This window comes from Aedes aegypti, chromosome 1 (assembly GCF_002204515.2).
Source record: "Aedes aegypti strain LVP_AGWG chromosome 1, AaegL5.0 Primary Assembly, whole genome shotgun sequence".
Lineage (NCBI taxonomy): Eukaryota > Metazoa > Arthropoda > Insecta > Diptera > Culicidae > Aedes > Aedes aegypti.
The window spans coordinates 229,587,548-229,611,962 of record NC_035107.1 but is presented as its reverse complement, the minus strand read 5'-3'; positions in this window follow the sequence as shown (position 1 = coordinate 229,611,962).

The window sequence follows — 24,415 nt, the reverse complement described above, 5'->3', positions numbered from 1 at the left end:
TAATTGCTTTTCTAATCAACATAAGCCATTTTTATAAGCCAATTCTGAGAAAGCGATTGATGATATTCTAAAAAAAATCCTTTAATTATCTTCAATTGTGTCTTTTGTCTAAAGTATTGATGAGTTTTCAAATGTCTGAAGCAAATAGTTTTATTATTATGACTTAATTTGTTACCATATTTCCATCCAAAAGTATTATAAAGAATTTGAATAAATCCCTAACAAACCTCATTCACTTCACAAGTATTTTCCGTAATCTAATTGATTTTTCCACAAAAATTTTATTTTTTTTTCTGTACGGTGTCTGAAACATTGAAAATGGGGGTGAGATTGGGTCAAGCAAGAACGATAGTAAATTAAATTGCAAGACCACTTTTTTGGCATTTTACGATGCCGGGTGTTCTCATTCCTCATTAAGATGTGTTTATTCTTTCTAAATACAGCATCTCTGAAACATCAAACAAGTCTACTTGAGGATTCCGTGCATCGAATAACAATGCAACGAATTTTGACAACTTCTCAAACCAACAACTGTGTTTCGTGCGCAGCAACATCGCAAAATTTTATTAATTGTTTTTTTTTTAATAAATTTAATTATTTATTAGTGTTTTCATATTACAGAAACATCTCACGAAAGTACGAATGAGTTGGATCGCTGAAATACCGGTACTATGAAGTCAAAATCTGCCTGAAATATATTGATCGAGGAATGTCGCACCGAAATATAACTATTTGCGAGGGTTTAAAATAATCACTGTTTCACCTCTGGGAAAACTGAATAGGCTTAATGGCAATGGGGATGAGACTTTGAAGATAATTTGAGGGAAACAAATAAGAAAATTTATGTGAACTTGACGATAAATGTTGGGTCTCATATTTTTTCTCATAGCTCTTCAAATTTTTGGTATAATCGTTCTTTTAAGTGGGTTTTTCATACTTGAGAAACATCTTAGATATCTTTTCGTCTTGTTTGCATCGTATTTCATCAATATTTTTCAGCTGTGAATGGTTTTGCAATCATATTCTCAAAAATAGGTTATTTCAATAATAGTGACCCAATGTCACCCCCTCTATGGGGTGAGATTGGGTCATTTTTCATTCACTTGTAGTGCCACTGTGAATAAATATTTTTCAATAATTTTTTGAACAGTTGTTAATGTACCATCAAAGTACATACACACCAAATTTGAAGTTTATTGGAGCTAAATTGCGATAGTTATTCATTAAACAAATCGTACATATGCCTTTTTGACCCATTGTCACCCCCAACGACGGTACTTCAACAGAATACGAAACCATGTATGGAATATTTATTTATTTATTTTTAACTTGAAATTTTGGATGAGGGAAAAACCCCTTTGAGTGATTTCTTACCGAAATCTTTCTTCAAAAGGCACAAAACCTCTTCATCTTTTCTAAAAACATTACAAAATAAAAAATCTTAACAATAAGAGACTCAAAGGGCATTGATCCATAGCAGAGCCCAATCCTTGAAGAAGTGGAAGGTCCTAGGAGAGGACCTATATAGTTAAGGTATCACATATAAAAAACTGTTCTTCAAAGCTGAAAAGAAACGTGCGAAAAAAAAGACAAGTATCATACATAATAAATTTACATTTCCTAAAATATTTGTAACAGATGTTGGAGTAGTATGATTTAAATTTTGAATTTGTTTTAAAAATTTATTCCTTGGTATAACGTATCTTGAACAATGAAAAATTATATGATCGATGTCTTCATAGAATGGTCCACAATCACATAAATTTGAATCTTTTATGTCGATGCGATATAAATGACTGTTTCAATTATTGTTGGATTTGTACTTCCATTTCTACCAAAATACTAGTTTTATTGAAAATTTTATCCAGCTTTTTACGAGCGCTAATGACTGCCACCAACAGGCTTGCTTTCTGATAGGGATTGGTCAATTTGACGTTTGGCTTGGGTCCGTTTAATATAAAACGACCCAAGCCAAACGTCAAATCGACCGATCCCTACTAGAAAGCGAGCCTATTTGCGGCAGCCATTAGCGTTTTTAAAAAGCTGGATAAATCCCGGGATCCCGGGATTTCCCGGGACAAGCTAAGATTTTAGTCCCGAATCCCGGGACGAGCAAAATGGCCGGGAAATGGATACTCTAGTGAAAAGTTGTGACAATCATGTCTATGGTCATACTACTGCATCACAGCCTACCTGATTGAAAAATATCGAGTCGCTTCAACGTATGGAATTGTGTTCCTAAAAATGATCTAACTCAAACGGCATTTTTCGTAATTGCAAAAAAATGTTTTTTGCAGTTTCTAATCGCAATAGGCTGTTTTTCATCATGCCAATCTGTCATGAAACGGCCTACTTTCCTGCACTGAAGTATGCAGTGCGGGAATAGTCATAACGCATTTGAAACCAGTGATGTAATGATTCATTACGCAACGCTTCCTCATTATGGAACTGTTTTGAGTTGCGTAATGAATCATTACACAACAATTTCTCAGAAAATGTAAAATGATAGTTAATGCATTCCGATATCATTTCTGATACCCTCAAGTAGTCATCTACGAAATAACAAAAAAATTTGTACGTAACTCGTTACAGAACTCGATTTTTTTCAGCACTCGTCGTAATTATCCTACTCGGCAAGCCTCATAGGATAAATTTACGACTCGTGCTGTAAAAATTATCATTCTGCAACTTGTTCCGTAAACTACTAGTTTACAACGCGTTGCGAAACTCGATTTTTTCAGCACGAGTCGTACATTTACATCCAACGAGGCTTGCCGACTTGTTGCAACTTGTTGCTTAAATAACTATTTCAACTGTTAAAATCCCAGAAAACATATTTCCAAATCTTCAAGTAAATGCTGAAAATTTCAAAATGATCTCATCTTCCTCATGATTATACGCCATTTCTATTCACTGCCGTTCCAAGCATGTGCCTCCGGCGAGCAACATAATTTTTGACCAATTGTACCACATCTGGCTAGTTCAAATGTGAGTAATTTATGCTAAGCACAAGTCACACATTTTCTAATTTATAACCACTGGAGATCACTCATCAACCGTTCGTTGCGTTGTTTTAGGTTGCACACGGGTAGCCACAAAACCGCCCGAAAAATGGTGTTTTCTAGGAAAACGTAAAATTATTATACAAAACTCGTCCCATGCAACCCGTAGAAAGTCCAAAGAAGAGCGATAGAGAGCTTCCACGTACAAGAAAATATTAACTAATCTATCCGTATAGTCCGTGTCCGTGTGGAAATTATGGCCCCGAGGCGCACGATGCCTCGATGTCTTGTTAGCTACCTTTTCCACATACGCTCCATTATCTGCCAGCAATGATCTTAATTGTTATAGCCGAAATGGGGAATACACACCTTCCATTGACTAAACTGAGCATAAAACCGAGTTTATTGTTTGTCACATTATTCTGGGACAACGAATACGATGAAGACGGTGGAGGATATCTCGTTACAAATGACTCGCTTTTTTGGCTAGTTTACAATTCAAATGATTTCACAAGAAATATCAGTGAAACGCGCTCTGAGACGGTTTTAATTTGAAAAGAACTTCATTTAAAATACGGGCATCCTCAGTTGTTCGAGTTGATCCGTTTAGGCTTTATGTGAGCAATGAGCTACCGCACCTACCAAACCTTCCCACCTACGCACAGTGGTCCAGATATGAAAAAATCGTGGAAAAAAATGCATGGCTTATATTCTACTGTTTTTGTCCTTTGAAAGTTTTGAAGAATATGTTCTAGTTTTCGTTTTGGACATAATTACCATATTTAAATTTTCTCATAACGAAATTTCACCAAAATTGCTGTTTTTCGTATTGTTTTGTAACTTTTTCTAAAAAAAATAAAGAGCTTTTCAGCAATACTAGGAGAGAAAAATTTTCTCTTATTGGTTTCTCAATCTCGAAAGAGTATATCTCTACGGAAAGCAAAGTGGCGCAATTTTACACTATAAAAAACTGCAAGGATGACCAGAACGTACGTAAAACGAAATCAATTTTTGGGTTATGCGATGCTTATATGTACAAAATTTCCATATAAGATGTCGTTAAAATGTCTTATATGTACAAAAGTGTAGGTGATATTTATGCAAATTTGTTATAATGAAGGTTGGCTTGCAATGCTAGGATATAGATTTTATTGCGAACTATTCTGTAATCTTATGCGACTTAATTTATGACAACAATGATGATTTGACAGCTGCTAAGGTTTGATTCGACTTACTTTGTACGTGTGTATAGAATGAAGTAGTACGCACTGATCAACTCAGAAAAAAGCGCTTTATGCGAGTTTGAAGCAGATTAACTTGCTGCCCAGTGCATCGAGAAGGTAAATAGGCAGCTACCAAGCTGTGTTTCAACAGAAATATCCTAAGTTTCAAAAAATTTGGTTTCAAATGCCGAAAAAAGTTGATGTTTTATACGTCTTTTAATTATGATAGCAACTCCACCACATGTTTCTTCCAGTCGATCATGCCAAAAAAAATTTGGATCTCTTAATTTATCTGATGAGTATAATTGTTAAGCAAGCGATCGTTAACTGAAAAAAGAACATTGATGGAGATTCTGCCTGGAGAATTCTGGCTACAAAAAACGTTGTCGCTTATATGCCTGGTAGGAGCCTCAACTATAGGAAGGGAAATCCAAAAAGTTAGACTTATGTTTATTTATTTATTTGTTTATTTCTACTTCAATTCATGTAACGTAAGGATAATCCTTTTTAAAATGTTACACTGTGGTGTATTAAGTTTATTAATGAACAATTTGAACTTTTTTTTTAAGTTCCTGAATTTGACTATTTGACCTTTTCATCGCATTCGTTCGATCTCACTGAGTAGACCCTTTCTGAAGACTAAGATTGAGGACGAAGATTTGAGTAATGGAGATAAACAATTTCAATTATGAATGCCTCTCACAAAGAAAGATTGGCCATAATATGCCGAAGAATGGTGATGTATGACTAGACTCAAGGTCCTTGTGTTTCTCAAGAACTGAAGTTTACTATATAGATAGCGAGGTGAATTAGTTTGAATAATTTTATATATTTGTACGCAAGTTCTGAGAGTGTAAAACTGGCTAAACTGGCACCCAAGAAGAACATCTTGTAAATGGGTAACATGTGAGAACCTATTAAGGTTAAAAACATATCTGATACACGCATTTAGGGCAACTCGTAACTTATTTAATGACAAAGCTGAAGCATGACTATACACGAACTCCCCGTAAATAAAATGAGGTAGTATTAACGACTTAAATAGCTTTATTTTCATAGATGTGTCAAGGTGTCTGCTAATCTTGTTGAGTCTTTTAAGTGTTCCATAGATTTTACCACATTGACCATTAATAAAAGCAGCCCATGATAAGTTTGTGGTAAATATCACACCAAGATTATTTAGTCGATCGAAAAACTGTATTATCTGTCCGTCCATAGAGATGATTGGAGGATTGGGAGGATTTTTACGCTTGCTTATAAGCATAGCCTTAGTTTTAGATGGATTTATCTCAAGTAAGTTATTACGTGACCAATGTGAAATATTCACCTGATCGTGATTTATTTTCCTGGAGATTTGTTTCATATCAACATCACCGGAAATACATATACAGGACTGGCCAGAATAAAGTACGCATTGGCCGTTTTTCCATACAAAATGATCAAGTTTGAAGTCTTATATCTCGGTTTCTAGTTGTCCGATTGACCTGAAATTTTCACCGCAGCTTGAAAGTAATCTCAAATTTGCTAGGCTAGAAATTCATAGTTTTTCATTAACGAACTTTTAAGTTATCGCAAATCTCAAATTTTGATAAAAATGGCAAAATTTTAGAGTAAACATAATTTTTAAATGAAAATATTTGGAGCAATGTGTCCTTCTACAAAAATGTACAATTTGATAAGACACACAAATTTGCAGAACATCATTTTTCGGTAAAACTGATTGTTTTCAAAATATTTTCAAAATTAAATTTTGCAATATTTTGCAAATTGAGAGATTTTCAATAATTTAGAAGATTGTGTTTCAAATGCAGTGATATTTTAATTGAGTAAAATCTATGTTATATCTAGGCTGTGGTGAAAATTTCGGATCAATCGGAACACTAAAAGCTGAGATTCAGATCTCCAAACTTGACCATTTTGTATGGGAAAACGGCCAATGCGTACTTTATTCTGTCCAGTACTGTATTAATTTGCACATCATCCGCGAACATGTGTATGGAGCTATATTCAATAACAACAGGCAAGTCATTTATAATAAAGGCCCAAGTACAGACCTCTGCGGTACTCCAGATTTTATTTCACTAAATGTAGAAAGGAGTCCATTATGGAAAACAGCTTGCTACCTTGCACTTAAATAAGACTGAATCAGTTCTGCTGCGGTTTGGGAAAAACTAAACTTAGTAGATAATTTTTTCACTAGTTTTGAGTGTGAAACACGATCAAACGATTTTGCGAAGTCGATAAGGAGCAAGATGGCTAATCCTTTCTTATCAATTACGTGGGAAATATCGTCATGTACCTTGATTAACGCAGAGTTCGTGCTATGATTACTACGGGATCCAGATTGATGTGGATGCAAGAAATCGTTGTCGGAAATAAATTTGTTAATTTGACATTTAATCAACTTTTCGAACACTTTTGACAAAGCACAAAGAATGCTGATCGGGCGCAAATTTGAAATTGCTGAACAGTTTCCTTTCTTTTTGATTGGAATTATTTTTGAGTTTTTTCCAAGCCCGAGGAAAAATAGAAGTTTTAATTATAAATTGGCGGAGCCAGAGGTAATAAAATCTTAATAAATTGTATAGGAATATTATCTAATCCAACTGCATTGGACTTGACTGAAAAAATACAGTTAATAATATCGTGTTCAAGAAATTCTAGAAATTTAAAACCATCAGTAGAGAGGAAGGAAAAGGAGTAGAATCATCGTTAGTGAAATTTGATATGAAGTAATTATTAATTTCATCCGCAGTCAAATCGTTCTGTTCAAGAAACTGGGAATCTTTAGATAATCCTAATTGATTTATATCATTCCATAGTTGTTTACCCGGTAGGTCAACTTTCAACTTTTGTTTATCATATTTAGCTTTTGCCTGTATAATCAGTTCATTAGCTTTATTTCTAAGTCTTTTGTAAGAATTTCGGTCAATTTGTTCTTTGGTGCTTTTCCATTTGTTGTATGCTAGGTTTCTATTAATAATCGCATGAGAAATATCATTATTGAACCATGGGGTTTTATTATCTTTCTTACGCCGCGGGGGTGGATACTGGTCCTGAAGTTTAAGCAAGTGATAATTCAAATACTCGAGCAATTCATCAGGGTTATCCATGTTGAAAAACAAATTCCAGTTAATACTATGGAAACCATCAAATTACGCAACAGAGTCAAAATTAGCATAGTCACGGTAGCTAACATAGTCTTTTTGCCTGAACAAAAAATCAAGTCGTGGTGAGAAACACCGGGCATAGAGAGAAAAAAGAGTGAAAAGATCTAGTAGGGAGCATCCTGATCGATGGTAAAATGTTGGCTCAGTATTAGTACATGCAAACGACAAGGTATCTAACATTTCAATGAACTTACGTGATCGACTAAAATGTTTTAGTAAATATGTATTGAAATCCCCAATAAGTTAAGATCCTTTGTACTTAATCATGCATTTAGCATCCATGCGGCAATGTTTGGTACCATGATCGCACTTTTGGCACCGATGGTACTGAATGGAAATTTGAAAATTTTCCCCAGGTTTCTGGAAGTGTTCCTATGACACATTGAACATAAGTCTTGCTTGTTCTAAATCTTTGAGGTTAATTCTCTAAACAGAATAGCACAAGTTTTTGAAAGGGTGAAAAGAGTACATGTACTTGGAGTTTTACCAGCTTTTTAAGAAAACTGGACCTCTGTTCTACGGTGGCATCTAGGTACTAACGACGACGACGCACAGTGCGTTGCTCCATAGACAAAAATCAAACTTCAAGTTATTATATTCGGCGATAATAAGTATCCACAAGTGTTGATAGATATCATCGGCTATTGAAACGTGTATTTATAAGATTTATAAAGCACTAAAACGACTACAACAAGCGTCGAAAGTGACAGTTGTCGGAGTAGCAAAAAACTTAATTTTGTCGCATGTTTTCAGCATTACTTTCAACTAGTAAGGAGGGTGTTGAAACCAATCCATTCAATCAAAATTTTAAAGAGAACATGTTTGAAGGTTGGTAAAGTATATTCGATGGGATAAGCAAACCATTTTTAAATTTGAATATGAGAAATCGGCACGATGAGTTGGCTATGAAATCAAACTTATGAAATACCGTAATCCGGGGTAACATTGATCAGCGGGGTAACATTGATCGGGATGACTCATCTTGTTAAACGTTCAAATAAAGATTTATTGATGAAACATTTTCGAACCATGAATGGTGCCTCTCATTCGTATATTCATAAGCTAATGGTAATTAAGGTTTTTGCCAAAATTGCGTTTAGTTCATGCGCAAATTTGTCGACTTTTTGAAACAATGATTTCTATCATTTTCACTGACACTGCCGAAAATTCTTGTCTCACATGAGTTCTGCAGACGATGTGATCAAGGAAAATGCGTGTGTTACTAAAAATGGCATCGTCGAAAACGATTCCGTTGTCAAATCTTTCATAAGTTTATTCAATTAGGCAACATTAACTAGTTACTATTATGAAAGTAGAATTTCCTGAGGAAATTGCCTACTTTTAGGCGTATTCCGCGGTTCAAGGTGTTTATAATTTTGAAATAACTCAAAAAGTAAATGACTTATAAGAGTTTGGTCTTCATATTCGGCTTCAGGGGCCCTGATTTTAGTAAGTAACGACATTTCCAATACTAGCGAACGTTGTTTATTTGGGTGATCAATGTTACCCCATATCAGCTGAATCAAAAAATCACTTAAAACATTTATTTAAACATGTTTAAATCTTTCGAAAAACATTAAATAAAGTACATTGTTAGGAGCGGTGGGTGCCAGTACTTGTTTTAAAAATATGAAACTTGTAACATTTGTATTGTGCAATGAAAAATTTAAGAAAAACTAAAAAAAAATGATCAATGTTTCCCCGGATTACGGTACTAACATGTAACTTTGGTTATCGATTCAAAAAAAAGTTCCACCGATTTCCACCCTAAATCACTCACAGACATGTTTCTCAGATTGTCCTCTAAGAGGTCTGAAAGATACAGCTGCAACTCCCTGCAACTCTTCGAGATTTTCAACTTTTTTCGGTATACTCCTTAACCAGCACAAGTATGAAAATGAGTTTTTTGTTATAAAAAAAATCCGAAAATCTCGCAACGCTATGTGGTTAAAGCCGAACCAGACATTACACCAGAGCAAGTTTATATTTAAAATAATATATTTTAGATGAAGTTTCTAAGATTTTATTCAAATTTTATGTTAAAAACTAAACAAATATAAAAAATAATCTCGTTTAAGTCACTTTTGCAGCTACGAGTGTGAAGAGACATATTTGCAAATAACTTCTTCCATTATTATAGTCAATAATAGTACAAATTACAAGGTTTTTCTTGGAAAATAATGGAATTGGCGCTTAGGACAGTTTTGCGATTATACGTATACTATATGTCATTTATGCGAATTGCAGCTCTTTTCACCAGAAAAAAAACTTTTTCCTTCATACCAAGGTGCTTAAATGGTTTGATCTTCCAGTTTTTATTGTTGTCCCGCATCTCCATACATTCAACGCACTGTGCGACGTTGTGTTTTTGGTTACTCCTTTTGGTGACGAAGAGATTGGCTCCGAGAGATACCCTCATATAAGCACCATTCTGTGTCCCTCCCTACCCGCGGGTTTATTATTATTATTACATCACTATGCATGACGTGTCCCAGTCTATTATCATGCGAACATGCGAGCAGACCTCAGAACGGAGCTGTGATGGATCGGCCTCCAGCTATCCGTCGACGATTTCAGGCTTGACTAAGAATAGTCTCTCTCTCTCTCGCGCGCTCTGATCCTAATCAGTAGTAATTCAATAGAAATTAATTTATTATTCCTTTCATAGGTTGAATGGTTAAGCATCGGGCAAAGCGGGGGCAGAGCACACCTTCTGCGTTTTGTGAATGGGCTGCGTGGAGTGGATTAAACGGTACGTGACAATTCCAGGAATACCGGTTAAAGCTAATGTCGTCGTAGTTTGGCTTTTGATTGGTGATCAGGGAGATCAATGACGCCTCGATTTTGATGATGCATCGGTTAATCGGATTTTGACTAAATTGATTGGGTATATATCGATATCGAAGTTACGTGGATGTAGTTCGTCATGACCTGCGGAACCAAGTAACTTGCAGCTCCAAAATTCCAATCGTATTTTATATTTCATCGCGTGGGTCTTTGCCGATTGTTCCGGATCGAATTATCTCCTATGTTATTCGCCATAAGGTTTTGTACGGGTGGCTTATTGGGCCTACGCGAACACTTTTGTCTCACCGGGACACCATTGTGGCAGCTCTGTTTAACGTCCCAACTAACACTAGGACGATCGCGCTGATGGGGCTTCCACCTTGGATTTAGCTGTGCGTGATTCAGCATTTCTTACTCAGCCGCTGGATACCAGAACAAACGCTGTTTGAGCCAAACCTCCCGATAAACAGACGCTCTAAACGTACCTCAGAAGGACAACAGTGCCCAGGCTGCACTACCACCTAAGAACGCAACCCTCAGCTGGAGGTCTTTGTCATCGTTTGACCCTTGGAAGCGTGAGGTAGGAACTTGTGAGGACCAGAGGTGTGTTGAAGGCTCTTTCCTAGATGTCGACTCACCGCGCCAAATTATGCTTCATGGGCACGCACCTGGTCCATTCGCATCTCGTCCAAGCTATTGGAAATGAGCTACTTAAGTTGGTCCATAGTGTTCAATTGATGTTCGCACTGCTTGGCCAGCATGCTTGACCATACATCAAAGTCCAGATTAAGGTCCGGTATCATAGAGAAAATCGCCGACAAGGACGGGGATGCTGGCGAACGTAGGCGCCCACAGCAGATCATTTCATTGACATTGAGCGGCTGTTGCAAAGCAAAGAGTTTCTCATCAGAAAACACGAACTCCTCACCTACGTGCCGCGAAAGAATCAGTTTTGCTCTGTTCAGCCTTTTTTCGTTGTAGCCTCCGTTACTCCGTGAACCTTACGTTTCTTGTTCGGCTGGTATCGCAGGTAATTCGTCATGATGGTATGAGCAGTAGCCTGGGACACGGTTATATGGAAAATTTAGATTCTCGCTCCAGTCCACTTTTTGAATTGCATTTAGGTCCCATAACAACTGTGCAAAATTTCAGTTCGATCGGCGAAACTATATTTTAGCGCCAGCCGTTCAAAGTTTGTATGGGATTTACTGTGGTAAAACTTACTTTTGTAAAGAAAAATCGCAATAGGTCGTCCATTGACCTCTATAAAAATTCTATACAAAGATCTCGATAGGTATTTCTACGATGAACAACATTGCCGAAGACCGCAAAGCAATCCGATGCTTGTGAAGAAAGTTATTAAGCATAGACAACTCGGAAATTTTGCCCGATTTTGTTATTATTGTTATTCCTTTACGTGCTAATCAAGGTAGCCTTGTCAATAGGTTTTCATTGAATAACTTTTTTCACAAGTGTCGGATTGTTCCGCGGTCTTCGGCAATATTCTTCATCGTAAAAATACCTATCGAGGTCTGTGTTCAGAGTTTTTATAGAGGTCAATGGGCGACCTCTGGCGATTTTTCTTTGCAAAAATAAGTTTTCCCATAGTAAATCTAATACAAACTTTGAACGGCTGGCGCTAAAATATAGTTTCTCCGATAGAGCTGAGATTTTGCACAGTTGTTATGGGACCTAAATGCAAACGAAAAAGTGGACTGGAGCGAGAATCTAAATTTTGTCCCACACTAATGAGCAGTCCCGATCGACATATCAAGGTCAGCAGTGGTCTTCCGGATTGAGCGGTTCATTTTTCGGCAAAACCACTCCCTCACCACGTTGATGGCTGCTGGAGTCCTTGCCGGACGCGGCCGCCCGGGTCTCACACGGTTTTTGACCAAGCCCGTCTCCCTGTACCGACTGATGGTGGTATTAACTGAAAATCCTCTTCACCCCGTGGGATTTCAACCGCCGGAATATGTCACTGGGTTGCTTACCTCTCACAAACAACTTTACTACGACGTCCAGTACACTTTCATCATGCGCGATAAACAAACAACATATGAAAGCAAGTCGACAACATGCGCTACGGTTAGCCTACGAGGCTAAAGCTGACACCAATACCAATACACAGAATGCACATGGTGCGTACCTAAACAACGATAAAAAATTGTATTCGAACAAATGCGAAAAGCAATAAATTTTCACCTCGGAATATTTTCATTCTTTGTGTAATTTAATAAAAACAAATCTTCAATAATTCTTCCAAAGAACTCACGAAGAATATTCCTAGTGATTTTCTCATGATCTTTTTTTGGTATTAAACCGTGTGATTTCAAAAGATTCCTCTGAGAGTACCCAGGGAGATTTCTTCGTAAATTATTTCCGTACTATTCAGTACTTTCTTCAAGAACTCTGTTGCCAAGTTTGACTGAGTTCCTCCTGGGATTATCACGGAAAACCAGTCCAAGGATAAGTAGATAACTACTTCCAACAGACTTTTTATGAAGTTTCCTAGGGTCACAAAATTTCTAGAAGAAATCACATCAAATTGCTTAAACAATCTTAAGAAGACTTCCTCCAGAGAAAGCTTTAGGAATTATTTTAAATATTTCTTTAGAAAGATCTCCTACATACTTATTACACACAAATTCCAGTTTTTCGTTTAAATATTGTACAGTTGTACAACAGCACTTTGTTTAGGATTTTCGGGATCTACAGAGAATTTTTCCAAGAAGTATAATAAATCGTCTTCAACGCAATGGTGACTCAAAGATTTTTCCCACAAATTCTTTAGAGCATAGTTTCCCAAACTATGGGTCGCGACCCCCAGGGGGGTCGTGAGCTGCACTCTGGTGGGTCGCGAAAAAAAACTCAATTTGTATTAATTGCCTTAGATTTTTTTTCTACATTTTCAAATGTCTCCCCGAATTGAAGTAAAAATGGTTAGGTACCTACTGATGATCACAGCTTGACATGGCATTTCAAATTTTCTTGGAACAATATTAAAAAATTGAAGCTGTCAAATATTTTGTTCAAAACAAACTTAATTTTTCATATAATAAAAGTTTTGCGTAAATATGGTGAACTATTTTACATCAACGCTAATGTGCAAGGAGTTTGGTTAAATGCATAGATTTACATACTATATTTCTGTGTCAAAATTCTGAAACATAAATTCATGAAACATGAAATTTAGCCAAAAATGAAATTTTACAATATTTGTTCAGCAAATTTTATCACAAATACTGGGAGTCAGTGATTTTTAATAATAAACTGCACTCTTACTGCTAAAATTTCTAGTCGAGCAAAAATTAACCATCGAAAATATCACAAAATTGATAACTTTAGTTTAGAAAAACTTTTTTTTCTTGATTCCTGAAATTCTATGTAAAGTTTATATTTCCATAAAAAATGTATTAAGGTTGAATATAATATTTCGATGTGAACAATATTATTTGAACCAGAATTAGTGACATTGAAATGTTGGCAACATCGAAAACTCTGTAATTTAAACGTTCTAGGTACATATCGTTTCCAATAAAGTAACGATAGACTTCGAAAGTTTAGGTGGAAAACTAATGTATCAACATTTTTCACCTGGTGGGTCGCGAAGAACACGCCAGAGGGCTAGGTGGGTCGTGCACTCGAAAAGTTTGGGAACCTATGCTTTAGAGAGTTTATCAAATCTTTTTCCAAACTTGCCGTTGAGGTTCTTTTTTTACAAAATAAATAAATTCGCAGCAAAAGTTATCCAGGACTCTCTACAAAAAATAACAAATGATTCTTCCAGGATGCTTTCTACAGGGCTTCTTTAAGAGTTTTAACAGGTGTTTCTCTAGAAATTTGGAAATTTCTTCAAAGATTATTCCATCAGTTTCTCTAGAGAATCCTCTGGTAAATTCACTATAGTGAAGAAATTTTCTAGGGATTCCTTCAACATGTAAGGTAATCTTTCAGAAATTCCTACGGATTTTGTTTCCAGAGGCTCCACTGAGAATCTCTACAAGGATTCCTCCTGAGATTAATCCAGCGATTTTTTCAGAAAATTCCTCATGGATTACTCCAGAAAACTCTCTTCATGGGTTCCTCAAAAAATAGATCCAAGATTTTTTCCAGAAAGTCCTCTAGAATTTCTCTGGATATTCTTCTAAAGACTCTGGTAAGAATTTTTTCCAGTGCTTCTTTCAGTACTTCTTCCATTTTTTCCAAAGGTTACTCAAGGGATTACCCTAGGATTTCATCCAGGTATTGTTTTTCAATGTATCTCTCTCAAACAATCTTCAGGAAAGGAGTGTCTGGAAAAATCTTGGAGGAATCCTTGGATCCTTGAGAATATTTCTGAAGTTATCACTGGATGAATTCGTGGGAAAATCTCCGAAGATTTCTAGATTTCTAGAGGAATTCTTGGAGGAACCTCCGAAAAAAATGATATTCAAAACAATTCTCTAAAAAAATGTCGTGGTGAATCCCTGGAGGATTACTTGGAAAATCTTTGGAGTAGTGATTTCGTTGAGATTTATTTGGGAAAATTCATAGCGGAAACTCTTGAGGAATTCGTGAAAAAATACTTATATAATACCCGGAGGGATCCATAAATCCGGAAGGATTCCTGTAGAATTTCGTGGAGTGTATTTTGGGGAAAACCCTGCAAATATCCTTGGAGGAATTCATGGAGAGATTTCTGGAGCAATGTCTTAAGTAATCTTAGAAGAAGTTGGCCTTGTGTAACTCTTGTAGGATGCCCGAGGAAACCTTTGGGGACAACTTTGCAATATCCCTGTAGAGATTTTTCTGGAACAATCTTTGGAGCAGTCTCCAAAAGAAATCTTGGAGAAAAATTTGAGGAAACATCATGAGAAATCGCTTAAAAAATACCTGGAAGAATCCCCGTACCAGTTGCTAGAGAAATTGTTGAAAAAACTTCTGGAGGAATCTCATTTAATATATTACCGGATTAATCTTTGGAGGCCTTTCAGCAGGAACTCCTTAAGAAACTCCTTGCGTAATCTCTAGAGAATTCCCTGTAGATTTCTGGAGAAATTTTTGGAATAAGTACTAGTAGAATCCCTGGAAAATCGCTGTATGGATCACTTTAGAGGTTATCTTGGAGGAATTTCTGTAACATCCCTGGAGAAATCTTCGAAAAAATCCTGACAATTCTGGAGATTTTTTTCCGACACCAATATTTTCATTATCAATCGAACCAAGACAAAAGAATAATTTGTTTTCCATTTGTACTACACAACATTCTACGGTTGCTATGCAACGCAATTTCAACGAATGTTTGAATGCACGAATATGTTCCTATGAAATGTTTGCTAGTAGTTCGTGCACATAGGGGCTGTCCATTAATTACGTAAGACAATTTTAGCGGTTTTTCAAACAACACCCCCCCCCCTCCCCCCATGTTAAAATTTTTGGTATGAAAACCAAAAATAATTTGTATGGCGCGTAAGAAATCTTCAACCCCCCCTCCCCCCATAAACCCTTACGTAATTAATGGACCACCCCATACCGGGTACCCCCGTTGGTTTGACCATATTTAATCAGAACACTTTTTAATTTGTACCCCGCTAATTTGCACGTCGTTGTCGTTCAGATTAAAAATGTTTCAAACGTCATTTAGCTCATGGAACGGAGTAAAGTGAAAAGGAACGCTGTGGAATGGAACGCAGAATTTAGTATTTTGAAAATATTTCTGAAGGAATTTCGACGAACTTTGAAAAAGAGTATGCATTTTAAAACATTTTATGGAGGAAATTAACAGTAGAATTGTTAGTGAAATTTCTGGGTATAAAATTTGATAGAATAAATGTTTTTTTAGGAATTGCTGGAGAAATCCCCGACATAGTTACTTATGACGTAAAAAGTTATAGTGACGACTTCCTTCGGAAGGGAAGTAAAGCCGTTGGTCCCGAGATGAATTAGCCCAGGGCTAAAAATCTCGTTAATAAAGTCAAACCAACCAATGAAGTGAATTTTTATTAGTTGTATCCGGAAACATGCTCAACAAATCTCTATCAATATTTCCAACATTATCAACATATATAAAAAAAGAAACATAAGAAGTAAGCTGTGCAGAAGAAGCGGCAACGAAGGCCATAATAAGGCAAACGGTTGCAAGCCAATTGCGTAGTTCTTATGATTCATAGAGGCCGCTATGAATGTGAAAGTTGTCGTAAGAACACTTAGCCAAGCAGCAAGCTCTGTCCTCGTTGGAACGTAACGCTAGAAAGAAGAAGAAGCCTTGAGAAGCATTATAACTTTGACTCATGGGTTGGATAGTTTGAAAAGTTTTTCTTTGAGGCGAAAATATCTTATGTCGGATAAGTTTTGCAAGCACAATTACTATTTTTATCGAAACTATGTATAAAAGGCAGGCTTGCTCTATAGCTTAATTTAATAATGCATTCAGAACTAAAAGCAATCACAATACCAGTGGGCGCCCCATCAACGCCATTCATCGGTAACATGATATTTTTCTGTGCCCAAGTTCTCACGAGAGTTGTATCTCTCCCAATTAAGTTGCCGGCTACAAATTACCGTGATCCATTCCCAAACTTCCTGTCCAATCTCCCGAACCCCAATGTTGCGTGGGCTACAGAACTTCCAATATTGACAATTCATCCCACAGCTAATGACCGACCGAAAGCACTAAAATCGGCAAATATTCCTCTCTCGTAAATATCACCTTTCCCATCGTAAATCCCTGACTTTATGTCCCCGGGTCCGAAACGATCGTGAATCACCGAAAGTTGCAGTAACTCGAATCCATAAAAAAAACTGCACCAAATCGCACAAAAATGTCTTTACTCTCAGCAGTTCTGATGGACGGGAGCCACCGAACCCGCAGTCGTAATTATTCCAGTTCGTCAATCACAAATCCGCAAACAACTCAATTCCGAAAAGGTAGAGATTATCCCACACGATTCGACCCCGAATTGGTAGGTTTCCGTGCCCTCCTGAATGAACCCGAATAAAAAATAATTGAACTTATTCAAACACCATGAACTGTATGGTTTACAATAGAGTTCATATTCGATTTATCATGTTAAGGTTGCAACATTCATTGGTTCTACTGAACATTATTCACTTTATTCTTTTCTACTGTTTCCAGATACTTATATTCGGGAAAACGACATTCGCGGAACTTGGATTCGGAGATTTGGCGTTCAAGGTAACGACATAAGGGAAAAAAAAACATCACTTTATCAATTAAGTATGGACAATTTTCCGAAATTCTATTGGTAAGATATTTTTATCAGGGTACTCACCAATCCATGTGTGTGTGCTCCTAATTAAATAATTCATATTCAGAAACGTAAAATTAAATTTAAATATTTATGCACAATAAAATCAAACAACATATTAAATTATGTATCAAACGAATCGGCGCAAGCAGTTCCAGCCAGACCAGAGGGCAACTCGAGCAGCCGAACGTGTGGTGAGCGAATATTAATGACCTCCCGGGTCCAAACATGGTTCGTAGGGAAAAGAGTAATAAGGCATGAGAAATTGGTAGTTTTTCGCTTTTGGGTCTGTTCGATGGAAGGTGCATGAAAATTTGTTTTATTATGCAGCTGAACTGTCAACACGATTACGGCTTAGGGAGCACGTGGGTCGCGGGGATTGAGAGGAACCTAAAGGGATTTTGGATTTCTGATGATTTTACGACGATGTTAACCAACTTTATTAACTTTGTACCGTGCTTGGGATTTGTCAGTGCATTTTGATAGTGAGGAACTGCGGTTGGGAAATGCAACTGGAATTATAAATGAGGATAGGAATGAGCGTTTGCAAGCTCGCAATTAGAAACAGTCCCTACAATTTCGCTTGATCGTTAATTATTTCATCATTACATTTATCTAGATATTTTATATTGATTGTTTCCTTGATGTTTCACAGCAAACATAGTACATGTTCACAAGCGCCATCTAGGGAGATTTCCGAAGTACACCCAAATCTGTTTTTGCAAGGATTTTTTTACACGGCCGTGCAAAAAAGTTTCCATACATTTTTTATTTTTTCGCCAAAACCTTATTTTTGCATGAAACGTCGAGAAGTGGTGTTACTTTTTTGCACGGTTTTTGAATTTTTTTTTACTGAACACTTTTTTACACGCTACGCATCCCCCGTGCAATGGGGACGGACCTGGTGTAGTGGTTAGAACACACGCCTCTCACGCCGAGAACCTGGGATCGAATCCCATTCCCAAGATAGTCACTAAAAAAATTAGTGACGACTTCCTTCGGAAGGGAAGTAAAGCCGTTGGTCCCGAGATGAACTAGCCCAGGGCTAAAAATCTCGTTAATAAAGATAGAAAAAAAATCCCCCGTGCAAAAACAGAATTGGGTGTAATAAGATTTTGGGCAGCTAAGTCTCATTCAGTTGATAAACTTTGTCGTAGACACCAATCTATTTTCTGATATATTTGTGAATAGAATGTTTGCAAACCAGCGCCATCTCTAAGGTGTTTTCAGAATCAAGAAGTTTTTGATAAAAAAGGACTTTAGTGGCGTTGATCCTTTGTTAAGTCACTTTTTGGTCTACAAACATTATTCCATTTTTATGTATATATCCATAGAAGAGAGAAGCTAGAAACTTGAATTCAGAAGCTAGGAACTAGAAGCTAGAAGCCAGAAGCTAGAGGTTAGAAGCAAGAAGCAAGAAGCATGAATCTCGAAACTAGAAGCTAAAAGCCAGAAGCAAGAAACTAGAAGCTAGAGGCTAGAAGCTAGAAGCTAGAATCTAGAAACTAGAAGCTAGAAAAGCGGTTTCATTTGAATTCGAATGTCGGTTTACTTTTGTATTTTTTGATATAGCTGAAATTTGGCATATGCTTCCTTTATACCCAAAAATGCCTATTTGCATCATCGGTTCACCATTTTGACCCTAGCGTTACTTTTGAGAAGGGCCTAATAAAAAAAGCCTTAACCATTTTCAAAAAATTAAAACTCAGAAACTATTTGTCTGATCGGATCGGTTTCCGCAAAGTTTTAGGTTATTGTTGGAACTATCTGGAAAAATTATACACTGTAAAAAAAAATTTGTATAATTTTTTATTTCGAAAATAAAGCTTATACCGTTTTGATTCATATTACGGACAGCTTCTTATTCCGCATACTCTACTTTGTATGGGAAACATTTCAAACGAAATGTTTCAATTTTTGCCGTTCAAAAGTTCACACTTTCGACGCTAGTTTTAATCATTTTTTTTTTCACAGATATCTATTAAAATTTATAATACTCAACTGCCTTAGACGCCCCTTTAGTGATTTGTCAACTTCAAATAATGATTTGAGTTTTTTTTATGATTTTCATCAGCTGTCCGGAATTCGAATCAAAGTGTCCGAAATATGAGGCAAAAGTAAGGAAGTGTCCGGAATAAGAATCATGAGAAGTCCACACATTTCTCTTTATTTAAAATTATTCATGTATCGGCATCAAAATATTTGCCCATCGTTGGAAAGTTTAGTGTTTTGAAGGCTCAATAGCATAGAGGAATCATACAGATTGATTTATTTTATATGCTTCCTGATGAGTTGTAGTTCTTTGATGCCTTAAGTGTCCGCAATATGAATCAAAACGGTAAATCCTTTTTACAAAAATTGTTTTTTTGTTTTTTTTTATATTTTAAAGTAGACAAAATATGGAGTCTTTTGCACAGTGGGTCAAGATGGAGAAATCATGGACAAAAAAGTTATGATTTAAAAAAAAATTGATTTTTCAAAATGTTCTAAATGAACTTTTTGAATGCTTTTCGACCCGATTTTATGAAAGTACGCAAAATTTGCAACAAAAAAGGTTTATGAGAAAATTTTGTTAATTGCTACCGTTTCCGAAATACAGCGATTTTAAAATTAAATTTATCGAAAATTCACAACTTGAGTAGATAAAATAAAGATTTTTTTTTCTGAAAGCATTTTATTTCATGTTTTTATACAATAATGGAGCGTCCTATTTTGATACAGATTTCTTACATTTTCATAATGTTTAAAAATTTTCTACTATCATTACAGTTTGAAAATTGCCTAACTTCTATTTTATCTACGGAAACTGGAATAAATGATTGGTATTTTTGTGTTCCCTGAATAGTTATTGCTTTCGAATATTGTTCATTAAGCTGCTCCTTGATATGTTCATACTCTGTTGTAGTTGCATAAGAAAAGAAAATTTGTGTTAGTTGCTCCTCCTTTCGCTTTTGAGCCCAATTAAATAATTCCTTGGCAATATTACTTTCCGTGAGATTTCGGTAACTTTTTGAACACTTTTTTGAAAACACATTTACACAACCTTTGTTGATGGTGTTCATACTTCATTGTTTAAAGCTATCTTTTACTTTTCACTTGATTATCACTTGCTTGTGTCTTTGCTGCATCAGCTCTTTTTTATACCAACATGGGTACCGTTTTGATTCATATTACGGACACTTAAGGCCTTAGTGAAGTATAACCCAGCATGGACCATACAAAATAAATCATTCTGTATGATTTTTAGCGTTATCGCGCGTCGGAAGCCCTTAACTTTCGGATGGTGGGTAAAGAATTCGCGTCCGCAACTTGAATAATTTTAAATAAATCAAAACGTGTGGCCTTTTCATGATTCTTATTCCGGACGCTCCCTAACTTTTGCCTCATATTCCGGACGCTTTGATTCGAATTACGGACAGCTCATGATAATCATTAATGGAACAGTCAAATCATCAATTGAAATCGTTCAACCACTTAAGAGACGTCTAAGTTAGTTGGGCATTATAAATTTGCAATGATATTTATGGAAAAAACCTAATAAAACTAGCCTCGAAAATGAGAACTTTTGGACGGCGAAAATTGAAACATTTCGTGTGAAATGTTTCCCATACAAATGAGAGTGTCCGGAATTTGAAGCTGTCCGTAATATGAATCAAAACGGTACTTGAATCAACTATTAGGTACGTTTCTGTCCGACCACAAAAATATAACAACGTGCTGTACTTTAAGAAAACATCAGGTATATTTGTGTGAGACAACTGGGCACGTTACTCCTCTAATCATAAAGCTTTTGTTTTCGAATGGAAATATTTCATTATCTTAAATCGATATAAATGCGTTTCACGTATTGATTGCTTTGTATTCGTTATTTTGTTTTTTTTTTAACTTTTAATATTTTGTTCCATATTTTCTTGATAATTCCATATCAAAATATCACAATGTTGAATGTTCAAGTTGTGTTTCGTTAAAAAAATAAATAAATCATTTTTACAGGGCAAATTTTTTATTTCGCCTCATACCATGAAAAATTACCAAATCAATATTTTTTCAAACATATTCAAAAATCATCTGCTTTTTCAGACAATGACAAATTTCTAGGCTTATGAGCTTCGAAAAACATTCGAAAATGACCGGAAATTGAGAATTATATCATAATTTTGTATTAAAATCGCTGTATCTTTAAAACAGTAAAAGTTAGCCTGATTTTTCCGTATACCTAGCAAGAAGCAAGAAGCAAGAAGCAAGAAGCAAGAAGCAAGAAGCAAGAAGCAAAAAGCAAGAAGCAAGAAGCAAGAAGCAAAACTAGAAACAAGAAGAAAAAAGCAAGAATCTAGAAGAATCTAGAAGCTAGAAGCTAGAGGCTAGCAGATTGAAGCTAGAGGCTAGAGGCTAGAAGCTAGAAGCTAGAGGCTAGAAGCAAGAAGCAAGAAGCAAGAAGCAAGAAGCAAGAAGCAAGAATCTAGAAGCTAGAATCTAGAAGCTAGAAGCAAGAGGCTAAAAGCAAGAAGCAAGAATCTCGAAGCTGGAAGCTAGAAGCTAGAGACTAGAAGCAAGAAGCAAGAATCTTGAAACAAGAAGCAAGAATCTAGAAACAAGAAGCTAGAAGCTAGAAGCTAGAAGTTAGAATCTAGAAGCTAGAATCTAGAAACTAGAAGCTAGAGGCTAGAAGCATGCTTAGTATGCTTCTTAGGACTGAAAACAGCCCCCCGGGGTTGATTTGGCTTAATTTGGGAATCATTGTTGCAATGAATGGTCAAAATAATGCTTTGAAACTGAATGTTTTTCGTCACAATTACTCACTGAAAGGTGGATATGAAGCTTTAGCCGTTTATTAAGCCAATATTTATTAGGGCGTTTAAAGATCATTGTTGACAGAAAATAATGTTGTCCATGATGAACCCAAATTACTCCAGTGTGCTTGAGAGCAAAATCAGGTATCGCCCAATGGCGCATTTTAAAACATGCCCCAAAGAAACTTCCTTGGCTCCACTGCACCCGTTCATCACATTGTTAAGGAAAAACACCAAACAAAAACACCAATCGACCCGAAAACATCATTATTAAATGTGTAGAGTTAACAGCTTTGGAAACGAAACCGCAGCCAGCCAGTCCAGCCCAGTAGTAGTGCGTCATGAGGGTGACGGCATCACCAGAGAAGAAGGTGATTTTCGGTAATTTTGCGGCTTTCAGCACCACATATGGCGCCTTCGACTATAATGGAATGAGCGTCATATTAGCTAATTTGCACCAGTCGGGCGTCAGTCTCGAAGGTTTTTCCTCTGGATGATTTTAATTTTCGAGCACAATATGGGACCACCTGTCGTTGTGGTGTTTGGCTCTGTTTGGAAATCGTACCTCATTTAACGAACTTTACCAGCGCAAATCAGGCATGATTATAACGTCGTTAACAGTATTCTTTTTGCTCTGGGATGAATGTTTTTAGTAAGAATGGTTTCAAAAAACTTGTGGTGTTAATTTGCAGAACCTGCGTTTGCCATTTTTTACCTTGTTACAGAATAGAACATTAGGAGTTGGAGTTTGTTGAGAGCTCATCCGGAGTGGATCTTCTTGTTTTCAAATATGATCTTTTTTCATAATATTTCTATCCGGCCATTTTGAAGAGCTGCTTTGAGGATTTCTAAGGCTAATAGTTGGAAAATTAAGGAGTTACTGAACGAATTTAATAAAGTTATTCCTGGATTTCATTCATCTGAAAAGCAGCTTCTTCTGAGAAGCTTTACAGGTTCTTCTGAGAAGCTTTCCAGCTTCTTCTGAAAAGCTTTCCAGCATCTTCTGAGAAGCTTTCCAGCTTCTGCGGAGAAGTTTTCAAGCTTTTTCTTGAGAAACTTTGCAGCTTCTTCTAAGAAGCTTTCCAACTTCATCTTGAGAAACTTTTCAACTTCTTTGTTTGAAGCTTTCCAACTTCATCGTGAGAATCTTTGCAGCTTTTTCGTGAGAAGCTTTATAGATTATTCGTTAGAAGCTTTTTCATAAAAAGCTGTGCAGCTTCTACCACATTATTTTGAAATGCTTCAGCATTAGAAGCTTTTTTAATGCTACCAGCGAAGTTGTGTAGAATTTGAAGATAATATTTACTGCTTTTCTTGAGCAGTTTAGCTGCTCAAAGTTATACTTCAAAACTTCTCAGCTCCAGTCAGCGGACAATCAGTTATCTGTTAAAAGATGTCATATGAATGCACAAAATATTCCCCTATTTTTGAAATGTATATTCGTGGAACCTAATAGATTGTCCGCCAGCATAAAAACATACACGTATCATTTGCTACCTCTTTTGATCTAGATTCATCAGAAGCCAAACTATTTATGGTGGTCATTGAAGTATGGCGACATTTATCATGTATCATAGAATCATTGCTGCTAACAAACAGTTTAAAAACCGACCAGATGACTGTCTCGCCAACAGCTTCTCATTAACAGTTTTAATGACTCGCTTCGCCACAAATTAAGCGTAATTTTCAGCGCGAATCAGTTTGATCACCAAACTCGTCAAACTCATGTAGGCTAATGACGCGACGGCGAACTTTCTCACGGTCAGTCAGCAAGTGGTAAACCAGAGAAGAAAAATGCTGATGAAACTGACGAGATTGGCCGTCATCAGTCGCGCCGTGCTGAAATCCGAATCATTAGAAAAATGGGAGCGATTCGGGGTTTGGCATGGGCCGTCCGAATCCGAAATTACCACCAAATCATCAAATTTATCTCCACGCGACGCAACACGTTTCGAGATCGATCGTAGACATAGACGAAGAGAGCATTTTTCACCTTAACTGATTTACATAAAATTATAAACACAAACTCCTCGAAAAGTCTGTCCCGGGGTCGAGTAGGGTTACCATATTTGCTCTCACCGGAAAAAGCACAATTTTTACCTCTAAAAAGAGTACCGTAATATCTGGACAAGAGTTCTTTCGAGCCCGTTTAGCAAAAAAAAAGGCAGTTCACATTTTACACAGCAGAAAAGA